The sequence below is a fragment of the Lactuca virosa genome, chromosome 1 (assembly GCF_052849685.1).
Source record: "Lactuca virosa cultivar CGN04683 chromosome 1, Lactuca_virosa_CGN04683_v6, whole genome shotgun sequence".
NCBI lineage: Eukaryota > Viridiplantae > Streptophyta > Magnoliopsida > Asterales > Asteraceae > Lactuca > Lactuca virosa.
Genome location: NC_136426.1, coordinates 116,046,140 through 116,059,794, shown reverse-complemented (window position 1 = coordinate 116,059,794; position 13,655 = coordinate 116,046,140). Strand labels below are relative to the sequence as shown.

General features: G+C 37.1%; 1 long non-coding RNA gene across 1 annotated transcript; it reads right to left on the bottom strand.

Annotated features, from left to right (window-relative positions):
* Window positions 1-1,855: 1,855 nt before the first annotated feature.
* Window positions 1,856-12,975, bottom strand: LOC145106300 (uncharacterized). Its single transcript, XR_013707536.1, has 2 exons — window positions 11,535-12,975; window positions 1,856-2,025 (listed from the first exon to the last, which is right to left on the bottom strand). It is a non-coding gene; the product is annotated as an uncharacterized LOC145106300 (long non-coding RNA).
* Window positions 12,976-13,655: the final 680 nt, after the last annotated feature.

The window sequence follows — 13,655 nt, the reverse complement described above, 5'->3', positions numbered from 1 at the left end:
ACCACCCATCACCACTACTCGCCAACACCTATCACCTACCAAAACCAGCACCACCATCACCCACCAACCACCATCCACCTCCACCACCCATCACTTCTACTCGCCCCACCACTACCCACCACAATCACCCCCACTACCATTACCACCACCACCACCCACCAACCACCACCACCACCCACCTCCACCCAACCACCCACCCACCTAACATCACCAACCATCACCATCACATGTTACCACCATGACTACTACCTGCCACCACCATCTCTACCACCAACCACCAGCTACCCACATCATCACCACTTACCACAATCACTACCTGCCACCACCATCTCTACCACCATCCACCACCAACACAAAAAATCACCACACATCACCATTACCTACCATCACCCACCCATAAACACCACCACCACCAACCCATCTGCCACCTATCATAACCACCACTCCCTCCCCCACATACCACCCTTCACCACTACCACCACCTATCACCACCACAACCACCACCCACCTACCGCTCATAACCACCACAAACCAACTATCACCCACAACCCTCCACCACCTCCACCACCACCAAATACCACCACTCATCTCCACCACACGACCACCACCCACTACCTATAACCACAAACACCATATGTGATTAAATGCATATAATGACATAAATCGTGTGTAATTATAAGTATTTAATCACATAAATCACATGTAATCAAATACATATAATAACATGTGATTAAATGTATCTAATCACATATGATTTATATAAACAATATTTGTTTTCATGTTTTCCATTCAATAATTTTTCTCATGTATTTAATCATATATGATTATATGTATCTAATCGCATATGATTTATATAGACTAGATTCTTTTTGACCATATAAATCGTATGTGATTAGATATATATATATATATATATATATATATATATATATATATATATATACATATATATATATATATATATATATATATATATATATATATATATATAATCACATGGGATTAGATGTATTTAATCACATATGATTAAAGTTGACAAAGAACAATTACTGAATCGAGAACGCGATAACGAATATTGTCCACATAAATCATATGTGATTCAATAGTTGTTCTCGTGTATTTAAATACATATAATCACATAAATCAAATGTGATTAAACACATTTAATCACATTTGATTATATGTATCTAATCACATAGTATTTATATAGACAAGATTCGTTTTCGAATTTTCGATTCAATAATTTTCTCATGTATTTAATCACATGTGATTATATGTATTTAATCACATATGATTAATATTGACAAAGAACAACTTTTGAATCAAGAACACAAAACAAATTTTGTGCACATAAATCATATGTGATTTGATACATATAATCACATATGATTAAATATACGATAACAAATATTGAATAGATAACACAAAATGAATATTGTCCATATAAATCATATGTGATTAGATATATATATATATATATATATATATATATATATATATATATATATATATATATATATATATATATAATCTAATCACATGTGATTAAATAATGAAAACAACTATTGAATCGAGAAAGCAATAATAAATATTGTCCTCACAAATCATATGTGATTTGATACATAAAATCGCATGTGATTATACGTATTTTAATCATATATGATTTATATGGACAATATTCGTTTTCGCGTTTTCGACTCAATATTTGGTCAGATGTATTTAATGACATGTGATTATACGTATTTAATCACATATAATTTAATATAGAAAAATTTGTATTTAATCACATATGATTTATATGGACAATATTCATTATCCCGTTTTCGATTCAATATTTAGTGCAACACTCCAAAAATCACAATAAATTTAAAATTTTCAAAATCAACCATTTAACATTATTGTTTACAAAAGAGTCATTGTTCCAAAACATTATTTCAAAATCAGAGTTTTCCAAAGAACCAAAGCCATAAAAACAGGAAGTTGTGAACGATTACGCCTTTGCTTTCCCACGATCCTCTGAAGTACCTGAAACCATAAAATAAAACTGTAAGCACAAAGCTTAGTGAGTTTCCCCCAAAGTACCACCACACAAACAGATAACAGATACAAACAAGCATGCCGGGTCCAATCAACCATCGTGTTGGAATACCCCAGGACCAGTCAACCTCCGGGTCCAGTCATCCTCGGGATGGAATACCCCAGGTAGGAATGCCAGTATACAACATGTCCAGTCATCCTCAGGATGGAATACCCTCGGGCCCAATCAACTATCAGGTTGGAATGCCAAAATACAACAGGTCCAGTCATCCTCGAGATTGAATACCCTTGGGCCTAATCAACCATCGGGTTGGAATGTCCCCCGGTCATGTTGGATCACGCACAAAGCAATAAAGCCTCAACCACAACTCCAAATATATCGACATATATATACATATAATCAGCCAACAGACAAATAGGAAAATCTACAGATCACTACTGTATGGCAACATCCTATAAACTAGGATACAGATCTAACAAATCACTACAACATAGCAACATACGGTTAACCAAGATATCAATCCAATCGGCCGGCCTTGGTGCCTTCGACCCAAAAGTACAGTGAGGAAGATTCACCTCACAGTCTGAACGATAGCTGATGAGGTCCCAAATCCGAATCTCAGCTCTAACCATCACCTATCCAACCAAATGACCAATTCTCAGCACATTCCAAAATACCCAGAATATCCTTAAGTCAAACTTGTTCAACCCTGGTCAAGGTCAAAGTCAACGGTTAACATTTCCATTAGTTGACACTCACATCGTGACCAAGCCTTGGTCACGTCGTGACAACGTTCTCGGTCCGATTACAACTCGACTCGGTCCAATCTAGTCAACTCAGTTAAAGATTTCACATGAGCTGTCATCACGAAGTGAGCACTCTTCCTCAAGTCGCGAACTTCAATGATCTTAACAAAAAACTGGGGCTCCTCGAATCTTATGTCTTGAGATTTTGCATCTCACGTCATGAGCGCTGTCTATGGCTAAAGGTTACCATTTTAAGTCCTAAATCCATTAAGTCCTTGAACCCATTTCATCCAGAAGATAAAGGGGACTCGTAAGGTCCATAAAAATGTTTACTTTATGGTCATGCATGCACCATGCATGATCCAACCTCTTTCTAGGTCAAAAATGAAGAAATGAGCTTCAATCTTTCATGCATGCCTCAAATCCATACCATCTTTTAGATCTGAACAATATTATGATCTAGGGACTCTTAGAATCCATAAAGTTTCTAACTTTATGGATTTACTTACCTAAAGCATGAAATAACGTGAATATGATGGACAAAACTCTAAATCTATCCATAATAAGCAATAAAGTTGGAGCTTTTGATACTTACAAAGGTCTAAAAATAGGAAAAGATAGTGATGATGATGATACTTTGCCCACTCCACCACTAGAGTACTTCTTTCTTCTTCTTCTCTTCTTCTTCTAGCTAGAAATGCACCAAAATCTTCATAAATGGATGGAAGAGGAGAGGGGAGGCTCAAAATGGTGAAAGGGAGGATAGGGTTTCTCTCAAGATGATCTAGACATGATGGAGGCTCATAAAATGCCCTAAACACGAAACCAACCCTTATATATGTTGAAAACCCTAAAACTTCGTGGGCTTGGGATGCACAGTTCTCATGTCGTGAGCCCCTAATGCTCACGTTGTGAGCACAACTAAAATCAAAATTTTTGTTTAATCGCTTCTCACGTCGTGAGCTCCAATTGCTCACGTCGTGAGCTCAGATTTCCCCTAAATCCTTGCCAACTTCGAATAGTCATAACTTCTTCGTTTCAACTCCGTTTTCGGCGATCTTTATATCCACAGAAAGGTATTGAAGAGCTCTACAATATCATCTAGCTATCTTGGACTAAAAACTTCTCGAAAAAATCCATATTTCATGCAAGAACCCGTCCTATTACTTTTCCCTTTCTACCCTTCGACCTAAAACACAATTCAAGGGTTAAATCTCTTAACCAACCTTACCTCCTTCCACAAGGACTAAACCTTGCCTCCTTAAGGCCCAAAGACTCACACAATTGAGTTCCGGCTCATGACCCATAAATGGCAGGAAATAGGATATTACAATTCTCCCCTACTTAAATTAGATTTCATCCTCGAAATCCGTCTCGGTTATGATTTCTAAAATAACACCAAAATTTTCCTTACACTCCATTTAACCATTTCGAAATCAAGGCGTCTTATAAATAAATCTTGAGAGATCACTCGGAAACCCCAAACTACCAACAAGCAACCTAATAACCTTAAAATTCTTAAACACAACAATTCCTTTCTCTCCATAACTGTATGACCCAACTTCCAGAGAGAGCCACATAGACCACGAACTCTCAGTACTACAACCACAAACCGTTCTCGTCAGGATACTTCCCAAAACCGGGAACCCATCGGTCTATTCTCAGAAACCTTACCTTAAGAATGATGAGCATCCATTCATGAACCTACCCCTACTCCCTAACCGAGGACACCACCAAAACCTACAGAAAGGATACTCAAAACATATCGATCACGAACTTCATCCAATTCCAAATCCATAAGATGTACCAAAAACCTTAAATAAACCCTTGACTCCCTGAAATGTCATTACCAACCACTGCTCCTACGAGCAAAGATGATCAATCCAAGACTTGTCACATTGCATCCAACCCCTACCAGCTCAGGTGTACCCCTACCTGGAAAATCACTCGAGACATTCACAATGATCTTCATGATTTGAGACTCCAAAACCGATACCCAATATTGGTAACCAAACCCCTAATAACAGCTCGCGAACAAACGATATTCAATGCAGACACTCCGCAGAGACTTTCTGATGCACGACTGATACTCCAACAACCTTTAACTGCTCACTTTATCCAAAACAACTGGTTCAAGAGTCTCCCGTCTCCCAAAACAATGCACTGCATCTAACCATGCCAATAAGAATAATGATTTGAGACCTAAGAGTCTCAACCAAATGACTATCGGGTCTAAAGATACTCAACCATCAACCCACTATCTTGCATAAAACCCATTCAACATTCCTTTTGACGCTAACCAAACACAACCCAAATAAGAACCATGCATATAATTCGAACCAAGTGCTCCATTTCTATCTTGACCAGCCCACATACACCCATCACGAAAATATCTAATGAACTTACCACAATACCACACCCTTAGGGAACCCATAACCTTACCCGAAAGGGGCAAAGTACCAGGGTTCTAACGAAATGACAAACCTCAATAATTAACTGAAGACATCATCATGAACAATCGAAACAAGATCCCATACCTTAATTGAAACTGAACAGACCCTATCAATACATAACTATCTCGATAAAACTTTGAAGGTTATCTAGAAGTGTTGCTAAGACTCTAGTTGGATCCATCCAAATACCAACCCTGCCAGCACGACATGCCCAAAAACTAGATTCCACATAGATCTAATGTCCCGTCTGGAAAACTGAGCAACACTGTCCTAAATTCTAGACTCCCAAAAACTAAGAACCTCTTCCAAACTTGAGTCGAACTTGAAGATAGGTCGACGAATCCGTTGAACTTCAACTGATACAGCCTAAAACTTTCGAAGAATCTCCGCTTTGATGATGTATGAAATAACCAGTGATCGAGAATATATTCACACCTAACCCAGTGAACCAAACCCACGCAGAGATGAACATGCCCATCTCTGAAAGTGATTTAGCGATCGATAACTGCCCAATCTATTTTGAAAATAGCAATCCATACAACGAGCTGACAAGTCCCTCAACAACCGATACTCGACTTGAGCGACCCAAATGACTCTTGATCAATTCTTCGATGCTTTTGAAAAGATCCACTGGCTACAACGAGCCCCTTGTCCAATAACGTCTTGCCACGAATACGACCCTTGAATTCCTGACGATATACATCTGATGGAAACTTGCTCTGCACTCCCATCTTTCCTAAATCTTGAACCAAAGTTTCGCATATCCGAACCATAATTCCGTATGACCCATTCTTCTGAAACCAAAACTCGAAGAGGTCGCTGCTCCTCTTAACAAAACATCCATCCATCCCCGACTTGGGTTCTAACTACCACCAAATGACCCTGCAAACAACCAAAAGTCCTAATCGGCTCACCCAGATACATAGCATTTGTGATCATTGGGATATATCTCAACGCATTAATCGTCCAAATAGAGACCAAACAAAATCAAAACATTATGAATATCAAATGGAGACCTCAGGAACTCCCTAATCTTGGCTGCCTCTAACATCAGGAATTCTATGTAAATGCACAAGCAAAACACCAACTTCCTATCTAGAAAAAACTGGATTACTATACTCCTGGCCTGAAACCATCAGCTAGCACCTGGCCTTCTTATATCCAAAGGAAGCAGACCCTTGATCTCATCTCAAGCAACCATACGACAAGGATCCTCTCGTGTATTCTGACACTACCATAGTGTCGCCAAAAACCGCAACAACTATCCCCTTGTAGAGCCTCAAATTCAGATCTGAAGATCACATGCTCGCTCTCTCTTTCCTCCGAATGATGGAAAGCTAAAAGAACATAGTCGCTGGCGTAGATAAGACATTCCAATCCATCTTCTAGACACTCAACCTCCGACTGAAATCCCCAAGCCGATCATAATAATTGCTTCTTTCTTGAGTCCTGCGACTCAGCTGACACTACTTTGAGCAAGGCCCTCGGGACCTCAAAATCAACTAACTCACCTAGTTCAGCACCATTCAAACCCAAACTGACATGGCTACTAAGGCCCAAACAACTACCAGACCCATTATCATTCTGAACAACCATCACCAATCAGATCAACAGATACGAAAACACTTGCCCTGGGTCATAGTATTAAACCATGCTATCTTCTCCGACCAGCTCCTTAGAATCCCTGAAATTTTCCCCGATTCGAGTATGGATCCTGTGCTTCCAGTAGTACGGGCCCGATACTACCTTCTACACCTATCCATACTCTCCTCAAGAATCATCCCGGGTCCTCTAAGTCACCTACTCATAATAATACTCCCAATATCTGCTCAACAGCGTATCAACCACACTAAGGTGCTGTTTGTTTCTTCTGAGGCAAAATGTCTGCAGTCTGCGGACCACATCTGTAGACCTCTGCAGTAGAAGAGGTGGACCAAACGTCTGTAGTCTGAAAAAAGAAGACTGTTTGTTTTTTTAACATCTGCGGGCTACTAAAATGAACTGAAATCTAAATAAACTGATTTTTTTTAAACTTCAAAGTGATTTTTTAATATTTTTATGACTTTGTTATAAATAATTAACGAATCTAGATCAACTTTTATGTATTAATGTATAAAAAATAAAAATAAAAATGGTATGAATTAACGTATATATTTGATAAAAATCAACAACTTTGGTTGCAAAGTTATAATTAAACATTATAATTAGTGATCAAAGATATTTGATACATAAATGGATGGAAATAAACTTCGATTTTTTCTATTAAATCCATTAAAAACATACTATAAATATTTTCTCGAGAAATTGACGATACTGTATTAAATAATGTTTTACAAAATATAAATTAAAAAAAAACTTAAAAAAAATAAAGATATATATGTTTTTTTAGGCTAGAAGATGTCTGAAGATGTTAGAAGACTCTGGTCCACATCTGCGCCAAGAAGAGGGCGCGCAGACATTTTTAGGTCTGCAGTCTTCAAAAAAACAAACAGTCTGCGAAGGCTAATGTCTGCGCGTGGTCTGCGCGGCGCAGACAGAAGAGGTCACGCAGATCTGCAGACAAAAAACAAACACTACCTAAAATACTTCTTAGGCTCTCCTAGGATTCCCCACCTCCCTTTCCATCAGCTGCTAAAGAACCCATATTAATGTCAGCTAACCACTTCATGAATATAATTACATGCAACAAAGCTTAAATAATCTTTCGACTAAAGGACTCAACCCTACAATGGTTTGACTCAGACAAGGGCTGCACAATAGGACCAAATCCTTCACTCAAAGATTATTTTTAACCTTTGTAGCATGTAATTTAACGTATTCATTTGATAGTTAACTCACATCAATATGAGTACTACAAAGCATGAAGCAAGAAACATTCGAGCAGTGGAGTCGACTGGAACTAAGACATAGTAAAATTAAGCATATCCTCATATAAAATTCCCGACCTCTAGGCCCAAGCATCTAGGATACATCCTCATCATGTCCTCACTCTATCAAGAGTGGCTAATCATTCCTCACGCTGACCTGCTATGAACTGCAACCACTCATGAAACTTCCACCAACCTTGCAGCCACTCGTGCATGCTAATCATACATAACGTTGGATCCTATAGACAGTCGAATACTTGACTCTACTCTAAGCCCTTTATCAGATAAGAACGAGAAATAAAGCTAAATCAAACATTCTCCTGCTATAGAATCTTTGTTATGTACACCTATGAGGCACACACTAAGTGACGAAAGTAATGATGTCAATTTCATCTAAAACATAAAAAGTCCTCCTAGGCTATCATGCATCATACATCGGACAATTCTATCATGCAATTCCTGAAGATCCCTAGCTATCACTAGCATGCAGTTCTATCATATCATAACAAGTAACAGTGTGGTAACTTGGGGTAAACTTTCTTGCTCTCGCTGATCGTACACATGACATCCTTCCTTGGTTATTTTGAAAATAATTTTTGAATTTAGTTTTGAAAATAATTAGGAACTATTTGAAGATAATTTGAAAACTTTTGCAGATCCTTAGTTTGAGTCTGGACTCACAGGAATGTTTATCCAATTCACTAAAACCAGGGCTCTGATACCAACTTGTAGCACTCCAAAAATAACAATAAATTTATAATTTTCAAAATTAACCGTTTAACATCATTGTTTACAAAAGATTCATTGTTCCAAAACATTATTTCAAAATCAGATTTTTCCTAAGACCCAAAGCCATAAAAACTGGAAGTTGTGCACGATCACGCCTTTAATTTCCCAGGATCCTATGAACAACCTGCAACCATAAACTAAAACTGTAAGCACAAAGCTTAGTGAGTTTCCCTCAAAGTACCACCACACTAACATATAACATATACAAACAAGCGTGTTGGGTCCAATCAACCATCGGTTTGGAATACCCCCGGCCCAGTCAACCTCGGGTCCAGTCATCCTAGGGATAGAATACTACAGGTTGGAATGCCAGTATACAACGGGTCTAGTCATCCTCATGATGGAATACCCTCGGGCCCAATCAACCATCGGGTTGAAATGCCAATATACAACGGGTCCAGTCATCCTCGGGATGGAATACCCTTGGGCCCAATCAACCAACGGGTTGGAATGCCCCCCGGTCTATTGGCTCACGCACAAAGCAGTAAAGCCTCAACCACAACTTAAAATATGTCGACATATACATAACAGGTAAACATATAATCAACTAACAGAGAAAGAGGCATATCTACATGTCATTACCGCATAGAAACATCCTATATACTAGGATAAAGATCTAACATATCACTACAACACAGCAACATACGGTAAATTAGGATATCAATTCAATGGGCCAGCATTGGTGCCTTCGAACCCAAAGTACAGTGAGGAAGACTCACCTCACAGTCTGAACGATAGCTGATGAGGTCCCAAATCCGAATCTCAGCTCTAACCATCACCTATCGAACCAAATGACCAATTCTCAACACATTCCAAAATACCCAGAATATCCTTAAGTCAAAAATTTTCAACCATGGTCAAGGTCAAAGTCAACGGTCAACATTTCCATTAGTTGACACTCACGTCGTGACCAAGCCTTGGTCACATCATGATAGCGTTCTCGGTCCGATTCCAACTCGAATCGGTCCAACCTAGTCAATTTAGTTAAAGATTTCACATGAGTTGTCATCACGACGTGAGCACTCTTCCTCACGTCGTGAGATTCAATGAGCGATGTATGTGGCTAAAGGTTACCATTTTAAGTCCTTGAACCCATTTCATCCAGAAGATAAAGGGGACTCGTAAGGTCCATAAAAATGTTTCCTTTATGGCCATGCATGCACCATGCATGATCCAACCTCATTCTAGGTCAAAAGTGAAGAAATGAGCTTCGATCTTTCATGCATGCCTCAAATCCATACCATCTTTTAGATCTGAACAATATTATGATCTAGGGACTGTTAGAATCCATAAAGTTGCTAACTTTATGGATTTACTTGACTAAAGCATGCAATAACATGAATATGATGAAAAAAACTCTAAATATATCCATAATAAGCAATAAATTTGGAGCTTTTTGATTCTTACAAAGGTCCAAAAGGAGGAAAAAATGGTGATGATGATGATACTTTGCCCACTCCACCACTAGAGTACTTCTTTCTTCTTCTTCTCTTCGTCTTCAAGCTAGATATGCGCCAAGATTTTCATAAATGGATGGAAGAGGAGAGGGGAAGATCAAAATGGTGAAAGGGAGGCTAAGGTTTCTCTCAAGATGATCTAGACATGATGGAGGCTCATAAAATGCCCTAAAAACATGAAACCAACCCTTATATATGTTGAAAACCCTAAAACTTCGTGGGCTTGAGCTGCATAGTTCTCATGTCGTGAGCCCTTAATGCTCACGTCATGAGCACCGCTAAAATCAACATTTCCATTTAATCGCTTCTCACGTCGTGAGCTCCAATTGCTCACGTCGTGAGCTCAGATTTCCCCTAAATCCTTGCCAACTTCGAACAGTCATAACTTCTTCGTTTCAACTCCGTTTTTGGTGATCTTTATAATCACGGAAAGGTATTGAAGAGCTCTATAATATCATCTAGATATCTTGGACTAAAAACATCTCGAACAAAAATCCATATTTCATGCAAGAACCCGGCTTATGACTTTTCCCTTTCTACCCTTCGACCCAAAACACAATTCAAGGGTTAAATCTCTTAACCAACCTTACCTCCTTCCGCAAGGAATAAACCTTGCCTCTTTATGGCCCAAAGCGTTACAAAATTGAGTTCTGGCACACGGCCCAGAAATGGCAGGAAACAGGATGTTACATTTGGTATCATGTATTTAATCACATGTGATTATATGTATTTAGTCACATGTGATTATATGTATTTAAAATCCGAAATTACACCACCAAAATTGTAATTTAGTCAATTTTATTATTAAATTACATTTTTTTTTGTTTTATAGACAAATTAGTTGAAATAGTTTATAACCTTTTACATTAGCAATATTATTTAAACATAAATTGAAATTTTTTATTAATCATATAAAACTAACAAATTTGTTTTTAACCGTACTAATAATAAGAAGATAGAAAATGTGGGTAAAACCTATTTATTAAAGAAAATAGCAACAACAAGCATTTAAACTAATACTTAAGTAGTTAAATTTCATGATACAACGATAATAACTACAATTAAATGAAACCAGAATGAAAAATTTGTGACAAAAACAAATGAGTATACTATCAGGACCAAATTTGTAATGTACTCTTTAACCGTACAACACTAGAATAAAAAAACAGTAAACTTGGACTAACCTTATTAAAAGAAGATGAATTCCTTACATCTCCTTTATTTTCATCATTCATGTTAGCTCCAGAAATGGCATCCCACCAAATGCTTGTTGAAATGTTTCATGGAGTTTCTTCAAAATCAATGTCACGAACCGAATTTCGGTTGTATCTAATAGCTAGTAGTTAAGTTTAATCTTTTGTGATTATAGAGCCAACAAGTTAATCACCTTTGAGTAGTAGTGTTGTCAATGAGGTCGGCTATAAGTGAGATAACCATGAATAGTGAACCAAGAAGTTGAGATTTTGTTTTTCAATTGTTATCGGCATGACCAAGATATGCTTTGAACTTTTGATCAGAACATCAATTTGTTATCAACATGATGGTGTTTTTGAGCTTGGTATATCAATTGAGTTTGTATATGAGTGGTATGATAACTATTTTGGTTTTGGGGCTGAAAATGGTCTTATCAAGCAAAAATGTTCACTCAAACATTTCATCGAACACCTGTAATGCACGAATCATTTTTCACTTTTGCAAGCCTATGAGTAAATCTAAAACCATCCCATCTCAAGCATCCAATTCAGAAAATAAGAGAAACGTATGTATAGGAGTAGAAGCACAAAATTTAAGAGACATATTAAGGATTGCACCTGCAGTGTACTTGTTGTGACTTTGGCATCATTTTGATTCGAACCTTTTAGTTGTAGCATGTTAAAGTCCGTCATTGTGGTGACGGGAGAGTGGTGCCCTGTGATTATTGTAGCTTTTAGAACATCGATAGATAATAGTAAACTCTATAAGCAATGACGAGAAGTTTAGCATTTATGGGAAAAGTGTAAGCGATGAGAAGTGTTCACCAGTTCATCGGGAAGAGTGATTTGGGATTTTCAAGTGTCAAATGAGATTTTTTATATTAAAAGGGGAGCAATTTTGTGTTGCTACTGGTTAAAGAGATGAATGTGCTTTAGAAGTCTTCAATTTGTCTAGAAGGATTGAATTTGTCTTAACTATGGAAATTGGACAGGGATGGACCAGTGTTTTTCTCGAATCATAAAACCCCGACGATTGTGTTTCAAGGACAACTGACGAGTACACTGACCATGGTTGTAGGTATGAGATGAGCATTGACGAGAAAACTTTTAATCGTGGTGCAAACTCAAAAAGATCAATACAGACCATCTAATTGTTACTTAATCACAAACAATATAGTGTAAAACTTTATTTATTCATATATTTTCAACAATCGCATTGTTCATACTTCAAAAGGCAGCCATCTTAAACACTCGGGATAGGAAATGGATAATCGCAAAAAAACGTTGATTTAGGGCACAAAGAGAAAGAGGGAGAGAGAAGAGATGTGAAGAAGGCGAGGACTACAGTTGTTGTGGATTTGATCTCCGTTGACGGCCATGTTTTCTGACAGCCATGGCGGGATAGAGAGAGAGGGGTAGAAGCTGATAAGAGTGGGTGGGGTGGGGTGGGGATGAGGGTGGGGGTTGTTTTATTTGTTTAATTAATAAAATTAATAAGTTTTTAATAAACTTTTTAATTTTTAAGAATTTGAAATTTATAGTTAAGAATTGTTTTCAATTGTTCTCGATTTAAAATTTGTTTTCATTAGAATATATATATATATATATATATATATATATATATATATATATATATATATATATATATATATATATGACCTATATTTTGTAGTAGTTTCTAAGTGTGTTTTTAATGATTAGCCCATTTTCTTATACATAAATAATCACAACTCAAAAATTCATCCGCTTCCGGTTCAACTCAATGGTTCCTATTTTTCTGTGTAACCTATGAAAATTTTAAAATTTCATAACTCATTCGTTGGATGTCGGATTGACATGAGATATTTTCCACATCATATCATACTATACTTATAAAGGAAACATTTTTCCTTTCACCACATCAATTTGAAACTCCCAACTTTTCATATTTCCTTATATATACTTTCTAACTTAAATATGTTATAAATTACATTTATTCTCATAAATGGAAGACTTCATGAATTATCAATAACTTCAATATAGTGTTAAATGTAAAACCTAAATTAATATATCAAACAAACTTAAAAATATAGTGTAAAATTTAAAACCTAAAGTAAAATATCATATAAAGTT